The following is a 9,254-nucleotide window of genomic DNA, read 5'->3' as shown; positions in this document are numbered from 1 at the left end:
CGCTATCGTGTTTCTATCTGAAAGATAGATGTGCTCGATAATTGTGTATGTTCGTTTACCAAATCATGCAACACTCATATCTAAAGCGATCTTTCAAGGGCCTTCTAGAAACATTGGTGTGTACATCTAAATGATAAGCAGAATAAATAAATAAATAGTTCTCCTGCCCTTTGATAAGAAACACTAACTACAGAATACAGATGTTATAATATTCAGCTACAAAGTAAAAGCAAATTATAAACATGTCAGCTCTAATCATAACGCCATTCAAAAACAGCGATACCGATATCAAACGTTACTTTATTGAAGGGTTTTAGGTGATAACAACTGAATTGGTATTGTATAGGTAAGTAAACCATACTACAAGCGCATAAGAGAGCGAAATAATTATGTGAAAACAAACCCTTTTGCTTAAAATCTAAAAGCTGACACTAGATCTATCCTTCCAGATATTTCTTGTCACTTTTGACTATTTCTTCAAATGGCCTTTTAGCTGAGAACAGAAAGTCATCCGATCGAAAGAACACGATTACGAACTGCTTCTTATACCTGATTGTAATAACCACTTTTCTTGTATGATTGGCTGTTTTCGCTAGCGTACAATCCAATCAAATGGGTAGATTTCCAAACTTCACTTCCGTAGTACAAAAGAGATGGTCATTGCAGTCAAGTTATGAGATACAGTGCGTATTAGTTTGACTTGCCGACAATTATTGAGATATTCCAGCCTCTGATGGATATTTTAACAGTTGTCAGCTGGAGTAGAGTCAGAAGAAACAGACCCTGTTAAATGGGGATTTTCCACACCTCCAAAGAAGCGTTTTCTCTAACATAATATTGAATTACCTTGAAGATGATTGTAAATTAGTGTTGGGCATCACCGTAACTTTCGATTTGTTAGTACCACGTGACTCTGTGAACTTTTGACTGTGCACGCAGTTTTAAATGGCCGATGCCAGACCAGTTTCGCCAAAAAAAACTTTGATGAAACCAGAGACATGATAATGGTGTAGGGAGAATGATGGTATGACTGAACTAAAAAAATATTCATCTTTCCAAAAATACTTGGGTTTTGCAGATTCAAGGTCTCTACACCAGCTGGAATGGAGACAGATGTTCCCGTCTACATTTTGACCTAATAACGCGAAATGTACATATATCACTGGAAGCTAATTAACTGAATCATACCTAGATTGATGGGTTAATTATTATTAATAATCTCTACCATAACATAGTAATTAACTACAGCATCTGTATTGCACATGTGTAACTGTCCCCTGGTTACAACACCAAGAAACATCAACCCATCCTTCAGCAACATCTACATGGCAGTTTCACCACAGGACACAGACTGTTCGTTAGAATGCTCACACTGTTCGAAAAAACCTAACTGTTCAAAACTAGCCTAGTTGCCGCCATGTACGGGTTAAATGCTCACTCCAAATTAACGTCAGAAACATCGTGAGTGGGCCATTCAACGGTATCATTGCGGCATCAGCTATGGAGGTCCCTCTCAGATTAGAGTCGGTACTGTATTTCTACCGTAGATGGCAGAGTACGAGTGTGACCAAGCATTATGGTATGGGGTGCAATCGACATCAATCAGAATACTGGATCAGGCTGAGGCCACGGATGTATCCAAATTTTCAAGACTCTGAAGCCACACCTTCAACATTAGAACGCCCGACCACACACTGCCATAGTCACCAGGGCCTTTCTCCAATAGCATAACATTACATCCAGTTTTCCTCGGGGTCTGGGCGCAGATTCCAAAGGCGTCTGTAAATCATTGTACCAATCAATCTACAGAAGATGACTGGCTGTTATCAACGCACAAGGTGGAAACACCAAGTACTGACTTTAGCTCTCTCTCTGTGAAGATCACAAGATCAGACAATCGCTATGACATTGCAAATTACATGAAATACGCCAAAACAATCCTTTGTTCCAAAGGTGGTTGTTTTCTGACAGTTATCTTTGACATTCTGGACAGCATTCTGTCAAGTTCAAACTCTGATCTTACAGATTAATCATAAGACGTTTATATGTAGTCAATGAAATTGTTATCGGAAACAGTTTAAGAAGATAATTCAAAGTCCTCGATATCATTGATACACTTGCAAAAATTCAACACAATGGGATTAACAGTAGTATCGGTGATAACGTCAATTTAACCAAATCGTACTGCCTTATTCACATTGTATGTAATAAGACCTTAGCAATACAGAACACGTATTTGTAGCATCAAAAATTCAAAAAGCTAGTACGCGTTAGTGGTTAATGGAATGAGGTGATTCGGCGTTTCAAGGCATCTTCTTGAATCCGTGGCATTCAACATCTTTTTAAAGTTCATATCGAATAAACGTACTGACTAGGCCTACAATACTGCAATCCATCGGTGTTTGGTCACACAGGACTGAAAGCAACCTCTATTTTGCATTCATCGATGCTATCTAGTCTAAATCCAGCAATTGATTCTCCCATCTGCCACAAGTGGCTAATAGTTGTCGAAAAAACAGTTTCCTTCTGCCTTCTGCTAGTCACAAGGTCGTCTTGAACCACTCTGAAAGGAATATCTATAGAAATAAATTTTCCATAAAAGTATGTTGAAATAAAAAAGACGCAAATAGACGTTCTTGCGTATTAATGCTTATCAACTGTAGCACTACAAATGATAACTAAACGAAGTAATTGCACTTGGAGCTAAAACAAAAGTCGTAATCGAATTATCTTTAGACTGTTCAAAAATCAATAAACCTTAATAGATTTCTTTAATCGATGAAACAGACACTCAAATTGTTGATTTCCTCACGAACACTTAATTTACGTTCAACTTTGTATTTAAAATAGTTTGTTGTTTACTTAATATAAAGTGCTGGCATATCGATCAGTGGCGGAGGAGGGTGGGCGGGGGGTAAGGATATTGCAGAGAAAAGAGTCTGACCCGGCTTTGCCCCCAACCCTCCCCATTTTCACATTTACACAATGTGCCCATCCCTACAAACTCCCAACCCCTGCTCGTCCAACACTATTTTCCTAGAAATCGATCTGGGAGGCAATAAATATTCTTAGGCCCCGAAGTCGTCACAATTAGTCGTCAGTCGTATCTTATATTTTAAGTATTTTTTTTTCAACTAGTTGAAATCCCTTATGCATGTATAGTCACCATTTTGCAACTCGCCGTCGAAATTTAAATTGAAATAAGATGTATTCACTATAAAATACATAAACAATGTAACATCATAAAAATAACAATGTGCATGTAAATATATTTCGGCAATTTAGACCTATGTTAAATTGAATGGTTGACAATTATACAATGGTGCAAACTATATTCGTGCATACAAGGATTCAAAACAGAATTTGGCCAAAATTAAAAAAACGGGAATTTTTTTTTATAGATCGTAGCCGACTCCGTGCTGACGTGTGCCAAAATATCCTGCGGCTCCCTGCGTCAACATAAGCCTACATTCGGCCACTCTCGCGCACAGAACAGTGGAAGAACGGCAGACATCGACAGATAAGCGACTGAAAGCGTCTTCTTTCGAGCAGGGATCGTCAATCTTCGACCTCTCTCAACAGAACAACGCGCGAAGATCGGCCACGCGCTCACGGGAAGCGGGCCTCCAAAGAGCCTTTTGATTATACACGTACCTTCGGATACTTGAACCAGAAACGAGTCAGTCGTGCGAAGAATGTCCGTGATTACCCCTATACATATCATGGTCCATTGGATGGTATTAAATCGGGTAAAAAAGGGTCGATTTAGGAGGATTAGAGGCGGTTCATGACAATCAGAGTCGATTCGGGACGATAATCGGACCGATCAAAAATTTTAATTCATCTGAGACAATCTGGTCCAGATCAAGCCGACTGAAAAAAACAGTGGCCGACCATTTTTTTTGTTGCCTACCCTCGGAGGACTGATTCCATCGCTCCAGATCTTCCTCCGAATGTATAGGGCAGTGTGCGATAATGCTCTCAGGTTCACGACTTTTTCTTGCAAAAATGAGACCGATCGATTAAAAAATAGATACTTTCAGGACCAGAATAATAATAATAACGATAAATAAACAAATGAGGGTATATACAGGATGTGCCAGAGTCAGCTTCCCAGGCTTCATCGCAAGGGAACTACATTTGTTAAGTAGGGTTTGTAGGTCTAAATTTACCAATAACAATATCTGAATAACTCAATACAAAATTGCAGGTGATAGGTGAATCTGATTTCCCACAAACCCAAACACCTGTTTTCGGACCCAATACAAAATAATCAAAACTTTCATCGAAGGCCATTGTTAACCATTTTCGGAGGCTGAATTAGACATTGGTATATGTAAATAGAAAAAGAAATACAACTCCTCATATTAGTCTGAAAATTGTTCGTCCTTTTGACAAGTTCTATAACGTACGATGTACGGATCAATTCTGAATTACCAGTCCTTAAAGATGGCTTCCCTTATTTTCATTTATGAAAATCAAAATGCTAATACCTATATGAATAGAAAGTAGAGGTGTTCTTGGAAAAATACCAGTTTGTCTCGTATGTCCATAATTAATTCATAATAAGCTTAATTAGAAGAGAATTACTAGCAGAATTCCAATAAGTACATACATGTACATAATAATGAATGGTTAAAACACTTAATTATATGCAATAAGAAGATAATGAAATGATTAAGAATACGTGAACAAGAGTTCTTTCCCTTTAAAATGAAATTTTGTTAGGTGTATCCACAAGGTACTTCTAACATACACATTTTTTGAAGGTTTCGTGTACCATCCAGAGATACTCTTCCCAAGTCAACCTTACCGACCTGCTTCACTGACCATTCTGACCCTAGTACTTCATCTGTCAAAATGTTGTGACGTTTGAACAATTCATAATTTGAATTGAGGGAGGAGTTATCAACATTTGTTAATGTGTATATATTAACATAGAAGGATATAGCTTTTCGTTTGGATTTTTTTATGTTGATATGCTACACTCGATTACTCAGCACAACAATGGGTTAAAATGATACTGTAAAATGTAAGATAATTAGACCCGGAAGACTAGTTGAAAAATGTGACTGATTTTTGCAACTGTTATGCAAATAAATCAATGTGCTATGGCACTTATAGTCTAATACTACATATTCCATGCATGATAAAAACTTGATTCAAAATCAGTAAAGGACACCTTTTCATTAGGACCCTTAAACTTAAATTTCCACAAAGATATGATAAAAACACCATGTTTTATTATACAATAACAAACTACGTCATCTATCAGTAGGCTAGTAACAAAATTTTTGTAATATAAGAAAAATCATTCAGTGTTTTGTCTCACAAAGTAGCTAATACAGTCAATTAGCTCTATTTCGTTCGAACCTAATTTCGTGTATCTTCGAAAAGGATAAATATTATTATACATGTGTGACCTCTGCATTTGCAATTTTTTCAAACTGTCAAACTGAAAACATATACAGAATGGCGGATTTCGGTTATTAACAAATATCACAATTTTTTATCGGCCAAATCCCAAGCTGTAATCGGAATTTCAAGTGTCGTCTGCTAGAAAATATTCCAGTGAACAAAGTCGCGCGACAAGCGGATTCCATGTTAGCAGAAAAATTCTATGGAACACAATGTGGGCCATATTCTTATGTTGTTTCAATGAATTTCAGCAATTAATCACTCTTACGTTTTACTTATCATATTTTGTCAGTCACTATATTTTTTTGTTCTTTGAAAGACTTGTCACTAGTTATAATGAAATATTGTTAAAGATAAATACTAAAATACACCAAAATAGGTGAAGCATTTTATAGCCCTTGTCGAGTTAGTACTCATGAAATATGGTGGAGGTGGAGGATTCATTCAATACGCGAGGATGCTAGAGGTTAAACCGAAAGCTCAAGAGTGTAGGCGAGACAAGATGAACTGCGGACGGCTAAGACGACCAAGACGACACGAGCCGACGGTTTTGATCGGATACTGTTTTGTTCAGCATGTTACAAAATTATGGTCGGTAGTGTCGGGGCCAAAACATTCCTTAGAAAAGGCCTCATAAGCAAATTTGAACGACCGAAGACCGTCCAAGGATCTTTTACTTTCAGATTCCTGTGGCTCCCTTCGCCAACATACGCTTGCGTTTGGCCACTCTCAGCCGAACAACGTAGGAAGATAGCTCACTTGCGTTGAGAAGCGGGTCTCTACATGGCCTTTGCCGTGTACCTACCCAAAAACGATCGGTCGAGGAACGTCGGTGATTCGTACATCCGCAATAATCCAGTGGTTATGGTACTCAATCGAATAAAAAAGGGGACGATTTGAAGCGATTCAAGACGACAATCGGGCCGCTCAAAAAATAAATCATCGGGGACAATCTGGTACATATCGGGCAGAATGGAAAAAACAATCCTTTTTGAAATGGGGGTATTAGGTTTAAATCTTAGGTTTAATGTTCAACAAAAGAAAGTGACTTTGAATTTCTGATTACATGGGAGATAACCTCTACCATTCTAGTTCTGGACCTATTCATGAGGACTCACACCACTAATTCATTTGCCATCTCTTCCCATGTTAAAACTCGAAATTCAACCTTCTACAACTTTTTCCATAAATCTCGTTGAAAGCTTTCAAATATGTCGAATGAAAGCCTGACCAAATCCTTAATGTCTCCGAAAAAATTCAATATATGATGACCATTCAAATTTTGAACTTGTCAAATTGAAAGTAGACTACTACCAGCTACACTCATCCGCTAGAGTTTGGCAGTTCACAAAAAGAATTATCCTTCAGCCTTTACGTCTCTCATCATCTCACCAAATCGTAAAGATAATGCAATTTCAGACATCAAATTCCAAATCTACACCAAAAATTACTCAAAAATAGGCATGCAAAAACCCCAAAAGGGAGAGAGAAAGAAATTTTTAAAATCATTTGCATAAATTGTTTTAGTGGAGTGAGTCCATCTACGATAGAAATGAAATGGACTTTGTTTTACAGCGTGACGAATGGATGTTCCAGTCGTACTGCTAGCTTCACAAAGTTATTGTGATATATGATCCAGTTTCCTATACAAAGGTAGCGACTTTATTGATGATAAGTATCTGCAAAATTCCCCGTCACTCCCCTATCAATGCACACAAGTCTGTGACATGACTGCATTGTGATGGCAAATGGATACTAGTGATAGAGACTTGTAGCAGTGATACAGATTAGGATCTTGGACGGGTTGGCCTTTAGGAATAATTGACGTCATTATTACGGTGTCTTGATTTCTCAGACATACTCCGGCAAGTCATTTTAAGTCTTGAAATCGCGAATTGGAAAACAAAATTGGAAAATTGAAAAAGAAATAACATGGCGCGCTTACTTTAATTCATGATTAAACTCGACACAGTGGGGTGGCTAAAATATGCTTTCTAAACGCATACAATAAATATAGTCACAAAATGTCTTGTTGAAAAATGAAAAGATTATTTATTTCATCATACATAATTAGAACATTCAAATTTTTTATTGCAGCAAGCGTCAAAAAAACGTGTTTTCCAATTTGCGAATATCAAGACTCAAAATGACTTGTTACAGAGGCAGAGGAGTCGGAGGATGTCGGAGAAACCAAGACACCGTCACTATTAGGTATCATTATGTTATAAATATCATCCGACCCTGTTTCTACATTTTGTAATGATATCTATCGACATCAGTGATGTCACAACTCCCATACATACGTACATAATGGAACAATGTATATTTCTTACTTTAAAAACTAAGAAACCAGTCTAGCGTTTTGTTATTATATGATTGATAAGAATCTGAAATAGAATAATAAATGAATATAAAATTGTTAGTTGTTCAGCGTTAAAATTCAAAGATATTTAATCATTCTATTTGACTGGATTACTCAACTCAACATCTTGAATGATATATACATTCAAATAATGATGAAAAAAAAATCCTTTATACAAATTGGTTATAGACATCTTGTGATAAAATTACCAAACTTATATACAAAATACAATAATATACATAGTTAACAGAAAAACAGTTTTGAAAATAGTAAATTTTACTATAGGTTAGTACAAGAAAATTCATACACACTTTACTTTATTATTCTACAGTAAAAATTGTAGAAAAGGATTAAACACGGATAGTTTACATTCAAATAGTAACAAAAACTAAAACGCCAGTTGTAACACCAGCTACTAACAAACATTGTTTTATAGAATTTTCTATTGAACCATCTTTATCATTACAATTTTCTATAATAACAGAATGAGTTATAAACAAAACATTGATGGAGCGCTCTTTCAATAAAGTTTAGCAGATTAAAGGGACAGTTGTGCCATATAATTCCTTTAAACATACTTCTAACTACGATTTTTACACACTACATCTATATATGTCTTTCCTATATATCACAGAGTATCTTAAGATGACGAGTCGTCATTTTAACATTCAAATGCGGATAATTCAGGACACACATGATTTGAAGGGTCAAATTTCGACGTTGAGATGTGAACACTATTACTGTTATTACTATTACTATTACTAAGATACAATTGTCAAAAAATAGCGAACCTGTCCCTTACTCCAAGTAATATAAGAGTAATTCTATAAATCTTAAAGGGATTGTAAAGAGGTTTTCTAGCCTTTTTATGTGTAAGGCTGGATTGTGGAAGAGTTCAATGATATTTAGCGCTCTAATTTGCACAAATATCATACAATTCTTCCATTCCGTTAAAACTAAGTAATATATAAAGAGTAAAAAGCAAAATCTGAATCAGTCGACAATTTTTAGTTATTAGTTATTTATTTAGTTTATTATTATGTTATTGTTGTCTGGTTCATTTCCGCTTAACTCTTTCTGGAAATGCAGGAACCACAGACATCGGGCGAAGAATTGGAATGCCGTAAATTGAAGTCAAATGTGTCACCGATACACATAAAAATAAAACCTGTTTACAATCCCTTAAATCTATAATCATTATAGTCTAAACAACGCCATTTTTTTTTCATCATAAACCGACAAATAATTATATACTCCAAATAATGATTTCTATATTATAACATTTTAGTGTGGATTCAGATTTAATTAGATTTTTGTGATGAATTTTTGACAGATAAGGTCTACCTCCCTGTAATCCACGTGAGAATTCAAAGAGATTCGTTTTCATTTCATTACAAAATTACAGCTTACTTTCGGATACTAACGGCATTGGATTCTTGATTCAGTAATAACTGCGCGCTTAGGATGATTCATG

The sequence above is a fragment of the Lottia gigantea genome, assembly GCF_000327385.1.
Source record: "Lottia gigantea unplaced genomic scaffold LOTGIsca_50, whole genome shotgun sequence".
Lineage (NCBI taxonomy): Eukaryota > Metazoa > Mollusca > Gastropoda > Lottiidae > Lottia > Lottia gigantea.
This window is presented reverse-complemented; position numbering follows the sequence as displayed.